This window comes from Cavia porcellus, unplaced genomic scaffold (genome assembly GCF_034190915.1).
Source record: "Cavia porcellus strain 051 isolate PalLab524CR breed Dunkin Hartley unplaced genomic scaffold, mCavPor4.1 scaffold_20, whole genome shotgun sequence".
Taxonomy (NCBI): Eukaryota; Metazoa; Chordata; class Mammalia; order Rodentia; family Caviidae; genus Cavia; species Cavia porcellus.
Genome location: NW_026947503.1, coordinates 61,935,020 through 61,948,018, shown reverse-complemented (window position 1 = coordinate 61,948,018; position 12,999 = coordinate 61,935,020). Strand labels below are relative to the sequence as shown.

At 50.8% G+C, this 12,999-nt stretch overlaps 1 long non-coding RNA gene across 1 annotated transcript; it reads left to right on the top strand.

The window, feature by feature from the left end:
- The first annotated feature begins 97 nt into the window (after positions 1-97).
- Positions 98-12,270, top strand: LOC106026400 (uncharacterized). The gene is made up of 3 exons (XR_001200026.2): positions 98-4,946; positions 9,399-9,513; positions 11,348-12,270. It is a non-coding gene; the product is annotated as an uncharacterized LOC106026400 (long non-coding RNA).
- The last annotated feature ends 729 nt before the right edge of the window (positions 12,271-12,999 follow it).

Here is a 12,999-nt window from a genome sequence, read left to right as displayed (position 1 = left end):
CCGCCCCTCCCCCACCTTCCAGCCCGGCCGGAGCGGCCGGGTCGCAGCCGCCGCCGTGGGGACCTGGCCGGTGTCACCGACCCCCCGTGTGAGCGGCCGAGCCGCAAAACGCAATAGTCCGCGCCGGCCGCGCGCTCGCCGCCCGCATCCCTCGTGCGGCCTTCGGGCCTTTCTTCCCGGGGCTGGCGAGCACGCGCCCGCCTAGGAAATTGCAACAGATGGAAAAGAGGACGCCCCCTCCTCCCCCCTCCTCCCCGGGGAGGAAAAGCCTCTTGCTTTTTGACAGCTGCCCCAACTACACCACCGAGCCCGCTCCCGCCGCCGGAGACAGCGGGCTGGTGATTCAAGGGGCGGGGCGCGAGAGGAAAGTATTCGGGACAAGAAGCAACTTCTCCCGGACGCGCGGCTGCCCGGCACACGCGGGCGCGGCGCGGCGCACCCTCTCCTCCGGGGCTCTTCCTCCCACGGCCACCGTGGGGGCTGGGTGGGGAGGGTGGGGGTACGAGACGGAGACACCCAGGGCGAATGTCTGTCTGCCGCTGCCGGGGGCTAGAGCTGCGAGTTCCGGATTGGATTGCATGGCAGTTTCGAAATCGAACACGTTGCGCAGACACTTGTCACGCTCACATGCTCTTTAAACGTCTCGGCTCGGGGACGGCCCGAGCACGAGCCCGCCCCGCCGCGACCCCTCCACCCCCGGACCCCGACAGCTGCGGCCTCCAGACGAACGGGGCGACCGCGCCGTGCCTGCTCATCCGTTTCGGTAAACAGTGCCTACTTTTAGGACTCGAACGCCGCCAGGGGACACCCCCTCCCCTTGTGTATTTAAAACAGAAACTAGCGTGAGGTCAACACGCGTCGGTTTATTTCGGGCGAAACCCGCTCTTTTAAAAGACCCGGTGCCGCGGGGGCTGATTCCAAAACACGCGTGCCCCTCCCCCGCGTCTGCCTTTCGCGTGGGTAGGGCTTGTTTTGAAGCAAAGCAAAAGAGCTGTCTTGCGCCAGAGAAAAACTTCCCGCAACACGAAAGAAAGAGAAAGAAGCCCAAACGTAAAGAAGCCCAGACGCAAGTCCGCGCCCCAGTCCTCTCCGGTTTCGGCGCTGGGCTGTTTTGTTTTGCAACCTGGATGGAGACCTCGGCAGCAGGAAGCTGCAGGAAAAGAAAGTTAAACCTGGGGAAGAACAGGAACTAGACTTTGAGTCTCCATATAGGATCACCCTGAAAATTAAAGCCAGCCCGCCCCTCGCCGAGTGTGCGTGGAGGCCAGAGTTGAAAAAGCTCGGGTGGGTTTTCCAGTGACCAGGGCTTCAAATGAATCAGCAAGGGAAAAAGCGTCACTAAGCTGGCAGCAACCTTAGGGCTTTTTTTTTTTTTTTTTCCTTCTGCGGTTTTTGCCGATCGCTCGGCAGCCACCGACGAGAACGCACACATCTGAAACGAGCCCGCGGGGCTGGGGCGGGGGCCACGGTCCCGGCGGAGGTGAATCAGTGCCGCGCCGGGGAGCCGGAGAGGGGCGCGCGTCCCCGCCGCCCGTTGGAGGCCGCCTGGCTCCGGCATTTGAAGGGTTGTTTGTTGCTGGGATTGGTGGCTCGCCTCCGCCGGGGAGCCGGGAGAGGAGGAGGAGAGACGCAGGGAGGAGGAGCCGCGGGGCCCGCGACGCTGAGACTCCGCGGTCTGAGTGGCTGCAGCCGCGTCTGGGTCGGCGCGGTTACTGCGGAGACGCTTTGTTTGCTAACTTCGAAGGCGGCCTCCCTGCCTCGGCCGCTTTTGGGGCCGCTGCCCAACACGCCTCGGGGCCGGTTTAACCCTGCCCCTGCCCGGGACAGAACTGTTTCCTTCTTCCCGGTACTGCAGCTTGGCCACGCGGTGGCTCTCATGATGTGCACAAAGATAGCTTTGCTTTCGGCCGCACAGACTTGGCTAAATGAATGCAAGTCTCGGGCGACAAGGATGGAAACCTAGAGAGCGAGCACTTACTTTACAGCTTGAGAACAAACTTTACCACGCTAGGGGGAGGGGTGGAGAAAATTAAAAGCCTCTTTCATAGTAGGAGGAGGGAAAAGTGCAGACTGAAACTCGGCTGGAGGGCCGGCTGGATCCGGCCCATACACACCTTCTGCCCAGGCAGATCATACCGAGGCAATTATTAAGCTAGCAGGAGGCTGCAGAAAGCAACACAAGCGAATTCTGTGTTGCACCAGGAGCCTCAGAGGCCTCGGAGTAGATGCTACCGCACCCTGGCCCCAGGGCCAGGTGCCAAACCCGGCTGCAACTCTCCACTGCTGGTGCATTCTGGGAAGAAAGTGCCTGGAGTCTTCAAAATCAGCTCCGAGTTGGGATCTAGTTGGGTTTTTTGCGTGTGGTTTTGTTTTGTTTGAGACAGGATTTTGCTCTGTAGTCCAGGATGGCCTGGAACTCACTGTGTAGCCCAAACTGGCCTCCAACTCACAGGGATCCTCCTGTGTCAGCCTTCCTACTGCTGGGATAACAGGCATGGGCCACCACGCCCTGCTAGGATCTATTTTGTTTATTGCTTTTCTCAAGGTGGAAAAACAAGTTTCAGTTCTGACTCTGTCAGACCGTTAATGTCTCAGGGCCTCTCCTTAACACAGATTTAAAAGACATTTAAGATTTTTTTTCCCCCAGTGTTTTAAAGGAAAATTGTACGGACTCCCATTTACTGCCTGTTGTCTGCCGAATTCAGATGAACCTTAGCTGAATTCAACACAGAGGCGAGTGATGATAAACGTTCTTGCCCATTATCTTTTCCTTTCTCCATTTGGCGTCTTTATCTTCTGAAACTGTCTCAAGGCCAGGCAAAGAAACAACGTTGCTATACAGTGACTTTTCAGAAAACTCAGACAGAAACTTGGAAAGGCACAGAGGCCCGACGTTAATAAATGCAGCCGTTATTATTTTGGACCCCAGGCCCGTCCAATGGCTGGAAGCCGTATTTATTTCCGCTCTGCTGCTCAGCTTTCCATTTGGGTGCCACAAGCTTAGGCTTCTAGTGTCAGGGCAGGCAAAGATTTCTAGGCGACACACAGAGGGCTGGGCTCCAAAGGCTGGACAAAGGGCAGGTAGTCATCTGGACACCTGTTGGATGAGAGAGGTTGACTGTCTGTCCGTGGTCCCTTCAAGGACCTGGGTCCAGGCCAGGCCGTCTATGGCGACTTCACAATGTCATTGGGGATAATTCTCCCCTGGACAGCACAAGAGTGGGACTAGTGCTTCAGCTCCTGTTTTGGGTCATATTTCTGTGGTCTGCTCTTTCCTCCTTCCCTTCTTTCTCCTCCCTAAAAGACGTCGCTTCGCTACCTAGGTATGTGTTGGAATCCAGGAGACAAGCAAACAAAACAGAACAGACAGAACATGAATGCCTGGAGCCTTGGCCTCCTTTATTCCTAGCCTCCTGGGTCTTCACTGTGCTATATAGTTCATGAGACAGTTACTTAAATGACCTTGCTTCATACCCACCCTGGCCATGCACATTATTACTATATTTTTTGAAATTTAAATAACGCAGTCATATGTAACAGCGAAAAGGCAAAAGTCAGGCCTGGGGCCCCCATGCATCCCATCCCCCCTCAAGTGATCTCAGGGAAGTGCTGTGCTTTAGGAAGCTGGCGTGGCACAGGCAGACACTGACCTCTGACGGCTTCACCAGGGGACCCAGTGGCCTGACGCCTGCTGGACAGGCGCTGCCCCGCTGAGCTAGGCCCTGGCCAGCTCCCCTGCCCATCTGCTTTGCAGGAGTTGGAGTCCTGCAAGTTTGTTCATTTGCCTGGCTGAAATCACGCCCCACCCCGCCCCAGCCCTGATGGAACAGTAATGAGGTTTTCAAGCTCACTTTTTCATTTATGGAGCATTTCTCCTAGCGATGAGCAGGGAATATAGCTCCAAGCTGTGGATGGTGCAGTTGGACTGGGACTATTTGAATAAGTGGAAAATGGGGGTCAAGTGAAAGGAGCTGCTAACCCCCGGGGGGGGGGGGCTGCACCTGCGCCAGGGTCAGCTCAGGTGAGATCTTTTGGGGCCCAGGGAGTATATTTGGGTCTGAGAGATAGAATACCTAGGTCAAAAGGAATGTGTGTGTGTGTGTGTGTGTGTGTGTGTGTGTGTGTGTGTGCTTTCAAAATTTTGACAGATACTGCCAAATTACCTCCTGTTATGGTTCAAATATGAAGTGTACCCTAAAGCCCCATGTATTAAGGGCATGATCTTGACAAGTGTGGTGGTGCAAGCCTGTAATCTCAGCACTCAGGAGGCTGAGGCAGGAGGATCACCAAAGCCTGTTGGAACTTTCTATTGAGACCCTGTCAAAAACAACAAAACAAAACAAAAAGGGGGGCGTCACTGATGATAATCTAGTGCCATTCTCCACTGAATGGCCTGCAAGAGGCAGCAGCTGGAGGAAGTGTCTTGAAGGGTTTATCTTGTCCTGGCCCCTTCCCCGCCTGCCCTCCACCCTCTGTTTTTTGTTGTTGTTGTTGTTTTTTTTTTCTTTTCCCTTTTTATCCATACGCTTATGCGCTGAGCTAAGTCCCCAGCCCCTTTGTTTCTATGTTGCAGTGGGACCAGTAGCTTCCTCACCAAGCCTGTCTGCTTAGGCCCCCCCCCCCCCCCACTGACCGGGGCTGGAACCTGGCAGAAAAATCAAGTCTTGTTCTGGTTAAGGGTTTATGTCAGAATTGTCACAGCCAGGGCTGGGGATTTAGCTCAGTGCTTAAGTGCCTGCCTGGCAAGCTCGAGATCAGGACTTCCATTCCCAGCACCAAAAAAAAAAAAAAAACAAAAAACAATTGTCACAGCCTTGAAATTTGTCACAGCCTCCAAGTGAGCTTACCTACTGAGACCTCCAAGAAATGTGCTTGAAAAGACCTGGTGGCACTGCGTAGTGTTGGTTTCCAGTTGGGCTGTCCAAGGCAAACCAATAGCACCTAAGGTAGGTCCAACAACCCAGCCCTTTTAATTTCTTTTTTCTTGCCTATTCATAACTTGTACCAAACTTTCTACTGGTATGGTTATATTTTTCTAAATATTTTTCTTTTTTAAGGTAGGAGCTAGACTGTTTTGTAACTTAAAAGCTCATCTAGCTGGGTGTGGTGGAGATGCCTGTGATCCCAGCACGTGGGTGGGTGAGGCAGGAAGATTGCCAAGAGTTCAAGGCCAGCCTGAACTACACAGTAAGACCCTGCCCTCCCCAAAATGTGCTATGGAAGAGTAAAAAGTCCTGAACTAAATGCAGAGAAGCCTAATGTCTTGATTTTCAAACACATAGTGCTTTCGCCAAGCTCCAGATTCATGCAGGGGAGTTGAGCCTTCAAGGGCCCCGCCCCCAGCGTCTGATTCCCTCCCTCTGTCTGCTTGGAGGGTTGATTCATTCACCTGTTTCCATTTATCACCATCACTGCGATCATTTATAACAGGAACAAAGGGGCGAAATATGGAGGAGTAAAATTAACAAGAAATATGTGTGAGTTTTATAGAGGAATGTTTAGACACACAGGCAGACTTGGGGAAAACAAAGGCAGCTGATTCTGGCTAGCTGGTTACTTTGGTTGTTTTTTCCATTGACAAAGCAGTGTTGCAATTTGTAGCCATGAAACTTTTCAGGTAGCCAGGGAGGTCTGCCAGAGCAGAGTTGGGGAGAGGGTGGTTCGGCACTCAGTACTTTTTTATTTTTTGGTTTGTTTGTTGAGGCTGGGTCTCACTGCTGGCCTTGGAATCACCGCGTAGCCCAGGCGGATCCTCCCTCCTGTGGGTGCCTGAGTATTGGGATTTCAGGCGGACACCATCACTTGGCTAAGCACATTTTAAAGGGTTTTTAAAATTGTACTGGAGAATAAAGAGCGAGCAAAGAACGGTGAGGCAGATTAGAATACAGTGGAGATTTAGATTTTGGTGAAAGCGGCTTTTCACTTCAGGGAAAAACTAATAGGAACCATTCCTGGATTTAATCACCCTTGATTTAGTTAAAAATAAAGCCAGGCCAGAGTCACAGTGGTTCATCTCGTAGTCCTGGCTATCCGGGAGGCTGAGGCAGGAACCCATAAGCTTGAGGACAGCCTGGGCAACATAGACCCTGTCCAAACATTAATAAGCCAGTGTGGTGGTGCATGACTAAAATCTGAGCAGTTTGGGAGGCTGAGGCAGGAGTGTCCCAAGTTCCAGCCCAGCCTGGGCAATTTAACAAGGTCTTGTCTCTAAATAAGTAAAATAGGAGTGGGACTGTAGCTCAGTATGAAGGCCCGGGGTTCAGTTCTTGGCACTGCAAAAATAAATACATCAAACAAATAGCCAGATCTCCATCTTACTCCTTTAATAAATGTACAGTTAGTGTGAATTTTTTTTTTTTTTTTTGTCTTTTTCCTTTTTTATCAGTACCGGGGATCAAATTCACGACTGCCTGCTTCCAAGGCAGGTGCTTATGCCACTGAGCTAAACCTCCAGCCCCCAGTTAGTGTGAATTTAAATCCAAAACATAAAAGCAGTTTAAGATACACCTATGTGCTGCCGTGGTGATGTGCTTTGGAGTCCCAGCACTGGGGAGGCGGAGGCCAGCCTGAACTGCGGAGCAAGTCTTGTCTCCAATAAAATAAAATCAGGTCCATTATACAATGGCAAATCTCAAAGCCAGGTGTGTGGCAGCTGTAGCTCCAGGCTGACCTTTGACAGCACCTGGTGGCAGCAGCTGAGAGGAGGAGAAACTGCTGCAACTGGGGAAAGGGGCTGGCAGGGCCCAGGAGGCTCTGCTCCATGGGGTGGGGGTTGGATCCCTCCCCGCCCCCAGCAACAAAACCGCTCTGGGCCCAGGTGAGGAGACTCCGCTCTGAAAGGTGCAAGTAAATATGTGATCTTGGGCAGGAAGATTTTCAAATCAGAACTCAAAATTGAGAAATGATAAGCATTTTCTTAAAAAAAATTTTATGTTCACCTGTAATCCTAGCACTCTGGAGGCTGAGGCAGAAGGATGGCTGTGAGTTCAAGGTTAGCCTAAACTGTATAGTGAGACCAGTCCTTAAAATAAAATAAAATAAAATATCCTAATCTAAACTTTAAAAAAAAAAGAATTTAGGTTACACTAAAGGAAAAATTTTCTAAAATTTTCGAAGCAATAAAACTGGGAAAAAACAGTTACGGCATATGTCAAGAAAATGACCAGTTGACTTACGAAGAAAGAAGAGTCCTGTTTTTAAGAAGCTGACCATTTTCCTTGCCTGCTTACCTGTTGATGAACAGAGGTTCATACACTGGGGGGGGGGGCACCACACTTGGCAAAGTGGTCTCGGGGACCCCGTGGGACCTGTTGGTCACTTTGCCTAAAATGGCCTTGGGCAGCCTGTGACTAAGTAGAAAGAAGGTTTTTTCCTTTCTCTTTTCTTTCTTTTTTTTTTTTTTAAACAAAGCTAGATGCAGAACTTTAAGGTAAAGCGTTTTGGCAAAATCTTTACATTCCTATATATTTTTGGAGTGCTAGGAAAACAGTCACAGCAGCTGTCTTTGGGGGACAGAACGGTGACAGTGATGACTGGTGGGGCAGGACTCCCCTATCACCTGTGGTCCCTAAGTAACAGCCTGCCGGACCCTGGGTGTCATTTTCGTACAAATCCCCAATGACAGTCACTTTGTTTTTGGTACCGGAAACCAAACTCAGAACCCCAGGATTGGGCACTCAGGTTTGGTTCTTGTTTGTGTTGGATTTTCTCACATCCTGTGTAAAAACCTGAGTAGGGATCTAAAATGGTACACAGTCTTGACTGAGGTCCAAGAACAGTTGGGCCTCCTGTCTGGGAGACTGAGGCAGGAGGATTCAGCCTGGCAGTTTAGTGGCTTTGAGAGACCCAGTCTCAAAATATGAAAAAGAGCTGGGAACCAGCTCAGGGCAAAGGCCCTGGGAAAAAGCGCCCTGGTGGTTAATCGTTAGCGAGTGTGAATAACCCTTCCTGGGTCTGCTGGCTGGTTAGTCATTGTGTTTATAAGACACAGAACAAAAGCCATCAGGCCATTTATCAAGCGGCTTAGGATTTGTATGACCACATCTGCAAAATTAGAAATGTTTGTCCTGGTACAGGTGGAGCTTGGTCCTGGCCAAGATTTACAATGTACAAAAACAGGGCACCCCGCCTGCCTTGCAAGCAGGCAGTCGTGAGTTCAATCCCCGGTACCGATAAAAAAGAAAAAGACCAAAAAAAAAAAAAAAAAAAAGATAAGGGCTGGGGATTTAGCTCAGCGGCATAAGCGCCTGCCTTGCAAGCAGGCAGTCGTGAGTTCAATCCCCGGTACCGATAAAAAAGAAAAAGACCAAAAAAAAAAAAAAAAAAAACAGGGCACCCAACACTTGGGAGGCTGAGGCAGGACGACCATCAAGAGTTTGAGGCCAGCCTGGGCTACATCATGAGTTCAAAGTCAGCCTGAACCTCATGGTGAGACTCAGTCTCAAAAAAACAAGCACAAATAAACAAACAAAAATAGTGCAAGATATTCCCTCAGTGAGCACATAGATGCTGGGCGAGTCTGGGGGCTGCAGGTCAGGGCTGGGGGGGTGGGAACCTTGCTGTGTTGGTCTGTGAGGCTCACATGTTACAGCCCCAAGTATCTCTCAAGCCACCCACCCAGGATGCCCCCAGAGGCCAGGACAGCCCTTCTGTGTCACCATCAAAGGAAGGGGAGCTTACTCTCTGCTCAGCCTTTTGGAAGGAAGCTAGACATGCAAAGCACTAGCTGCCCAGCCTTGATAAACTGTATTTTTAAAAGTCGGACATATATATCATTTTATTTTTCCATTTTTTTGAGTGTTGTCCCTTTAAGGCAGAGTCTCACTAGGCAGCTCAGGCTCACCTTGAACTCACTATGTAGCCAAGGATGTCCTCGAACTCATGGTGATCCTCCTGCCTCAGCCTCCCAAGTGCTAGGATTACAGGTGTGCGCCACCACACCCAGTTGCCTACCAGCCCAGTTTAGACCGATAGAGAGATAAAATGCCCCTCTTGGGCAGTCTCACCTACTCTTAGACATTTATTTCCATTATTCTGTTAGTACTTGGCAGATGGACTTCATGCCTGGGGCTTTTCTCGGCTCCTGAAAGGAGCTCACTAAATCAGAGTGTGTGTATCACTGTGTGTGTGTGTGTGTGAGTGTGTGCACGGAGGGTGGCTCAGGCTTCTCACCACCACTGAGCCACTTCCGGCTCCTTCATTTTCTGTCGGTTTGGTTTCCGCACCCCCGGGAGCGAACCTCAGTCTCTCTCAGTCACCAAGCTGCTCCCCCCGCCCCCCACTCCACCTTGGAATCCTCCTGCTGGAGCCTCGAAGCAGGCTTGGGTCACAGACCAGCGCCACCACCGCGCCTGGACCTGCCCCCTTTTCTTGAGTGGCCGAATCACCCTTCTTTCCAGGAACCTGGAATACAAGCCCTCTGCGCGGTTTGAGGCTCGGTCCACCAAAGGCTCCTCTCTCTTCCACATGAGCAGCGTCTGGAAAGGAGCTTTCCCTTCAATACGGTGCAGACAGGTACTTTTGCCTCCCCCTCCTCCCTCACCCAGAATTTTGCAAATGACAGTGAAACCGTTCCTGCATGGAAAATGCAAACTAATCTTTAGTCTGGGGGAATAGCAGACATTTTGTATCACTGAACTTCAAGGTACATACAGGTTTAACTAATTTGCAGTTGGATGCTCCTTATCTGCCTTAAGACACCTGTGCTAGAAAATGCACAGATAGACACAGGTGAGGGGTTCGAAGGCCTCACTGCCTGCCTGTGGGATGCCCACACCTGGACACAGCGGATGCATGGCTGTCAAGTGGTTGCGGTGGTTTATATTTGTGGAGTCTGGGTCTTGCAGTGCAGTCCAGGCTAGGCTTGCACTCACTATATAACCCAGGCTGGCCTTGAACCCACAGCAGTCCTCTTGCCTCAGCCTCCTGAGTGCTGGGGTGACCAGTGCCTGGGCATTGATTGTTCCTGAGGAATAAAGTTTTGAGGGTTTGGAAGGGGAGCTTGGGTTAATGAAATCGTGGGTTTATTTTATTTAACCTGGGGCTTCTGGATTTAGCTTCTAACCTACATCCACTTTGGTCATTATTTCAATGTCTACAGAAACAAACAAGTAAAAATACAATACTGAGCTCCTCTTCCGGGACTGAGCTCCATGTATTGGATCAGGGTTGACCATCACTGACCCCGAAGTGGAAGAGCGTGGGACCGAGTTGTGGGGTTTGTTTTGCTGTGGTTTCCACGCAGTAGCAGAGGGCTCTCGGTCCTCTCTGGGCTCAGGTGCCCCCCTGGAGCAGTGGCTGTTACTGTCCCAAGTGTGATCATGAGAAGGCAACCGGGCCTCTCCCCTCAGGCTAGCTTCCTGTTTCACACTTTGATTTCTCCCTCTCCTGTTGCCCTGGTACCACCTGGGCTCGGGTCACACTGTCAGGGGCTTGCCCAGAGCCAGCCCCATGCCCTTTGCATGTCCAGCCTCCAGCACTGTGAGCTGCATGAACCTTTTGGCTTTGCACAGACTGAGCCTCAGATATGTTGTCACAGTAAAGAAAATCCACCTGTTGCTCATCTCCTCTTTTATAGATTTCCTACAATGAACAATGCTCTCTTACCTTTACTAACACAGCAAGACATGACTTTTTAAGCTGCTGAAATAGTGATCTCAGGCTGAGAGTGAGTCAGTGATAGACAGCTTGCCTAGCATGCATGAAGCCCTTGTTAATACACACACACACACACACACACACACACACACAGCTGAAATAATGACCCATTCACTGGATAAATATTTACAAATGTCCAGGGATGCACACCAGACGGAAAGTGTCACTCTGGCTGGTGGGGAAATCAAATCGGTAAACAACCAGGCGTTATTACAACAGGGTGCACACCTGCAATCCTAGCACTCGGAGGCTGACAGGAGAATCGCTGCAAGTTTGAGGCCGCCCCAGACAAAAGAAAAAACCCAACCGCTGAAACAATCAGTAAACAAAGAACAACAGACACACATGTCAGGCCTTCAAATGAGTCAGTCAGGGAACTTCGAATACTGAAGGAGGCAGAGTCGGGAAGGGCTGGGGACAAAGAGGCCTTTTGTTCTCCCTGGGAAAGAGCAGCTCTGGACCAGTGGCTAGCATCATGGAGATGATTAAACTCTGTGACTCAGGAGTGACCTTCTTCCTGAACTGTGTTGAGTGTTTGGTAGCCTAACCTGGCAGATCAGAGGAAGACAGAGCAGAGTGAACCTCCAAATGTGTACTGAGATCCAGTCTCTAGACAGAGGTGGGTCGGGGCCGTATTCTCCAGGGCATGCTGACTATTGGCAATTCTCTCTTCTTTCTTTTTTTGAAACAGGATCTTACCACGTAGCCCAGTCTGGCTTCCATCTCATGGAAGTCTCCTGCATCAGCCTCCCAAATGCTGGGACTATAGGAGCGTGCCACCACGACCCAGTGTTTGGCAGCTCTTGAGGAAGACGAAGTTTGTAGTTTTCTCCAGAGTTAATTTAGAGGCAAAATCTGGTTAACAGGTGGGGTTTGGGGGTGGTTGTTTGTTTGTTTGTTTTGGTACCTAGGGGACCAAACTCACAACCTCACATTTGCCAGGCTGGCGCTTGTGCTGCTCAGCTAAATCCCTGGCCCTAACACGGTTTGAAGAGATAAAAAGAATCGGTTCACTGAATGAGAAAAAAAACCTCACGTGCTGTGCCAGTGGAGGCCAACTTTCCACTCGGTGCTTCGTGTTGCAAAGCCCTAGATCCCCAGAGCTCAGTGTCTGCCCAGGCAGCTGCCCCCAGTTTTTCCTGCTGCTTGTGCTGCAGGACAGGACAGTATCGTGTAACCCTGGTGACACAAGGAACCCATGGTGTCCGCTCGCCCCGCCGTGTTAGCTGCTTCAGTTTCTGTGCACACTGCACAGGTCAAAGAGGAGAGTTTCGTGGATGCTTGATTTCTCAGGATCAGTGAGTGTCCTCACAGAGAGTAGCCCTGCAGTGAAGACACTGCCCAGTACTGGGGCAAGGGCACCTCCTGCACCAGCGAGGCAGGGCAGTGGTCTTAGGTTGCTGCTTCTGCATGGCACTTCACTTGGTGAGACGGCTCAGTCTCCATGGGGCCGGGTGCTGCTCCTCCAAAGCTTTGCATGAATGCAGTGTCACTCTGGGGACAGTGCTGACAGGGCGGGAGTAAAGAACAAACCTGGAGCTGCCGACTGTCACTGGCTTTTTGGTATGTGTGGTAAAACATGCTATGTAAAATAAAGCATTGTGATTTTTTTTCTTTGCAGTGTGTGGAATGAACCCAGGACCTTCACATTTTGCTACCTCCCACCCATATTATATTTTTTTGATGTTGAGGCAGAGTCATTGTTACATTGCCCAGGCTGGGCTTAAATTTGGGATCCTCCTGCTTCAGTCTCCCAGAGTGCTGGGGTGACAGGTGTGTGTCACCATGCCTTGCTCTTTTGCCATTTTGAAATATACAGTGCACTGCACGAAGTACATTCATGCTATTGTGCACAGATGTCCTGGCCACTTTCTTTCACTGACACTCAGTATCTGACACCTGCAATTTAAGGAAGAGAGATTGATATTTGGTTTAAATTTCAGTCTGTGGCTGGCGCCAAGGGAGGCCAGCCTAGCAGAGGGATGGAGGGGACCACTGCTCACAGCAAGGTGTACAGAAAGCAAAGGATGATGGGAGGAGTCAGGGAGGGACTTCCACCCTTCCAGGCCACACCCCAGTGACCCACCTCCAACCGGGTCCTGCCTCCCGACAGCAAGTTTAGCTACAGCTCCCGTAATCCAATCGCCTTCCAAAGGTCCCACCTGTGATGGCTAAAGGCTTGTTTTAGTTACTTTTCTCATTTTTGAAACCAAATATGTGACACCCAGAGTTAAAAGGGGGAGAGGTTTATTTATCTCACAGTTTGCGGAGGTTTCAGTCCATAATTGGCTGGCTCCAATGCAGGGTGGCATGGCACAGGGGCAAGAGCTCATGGTGACAGAA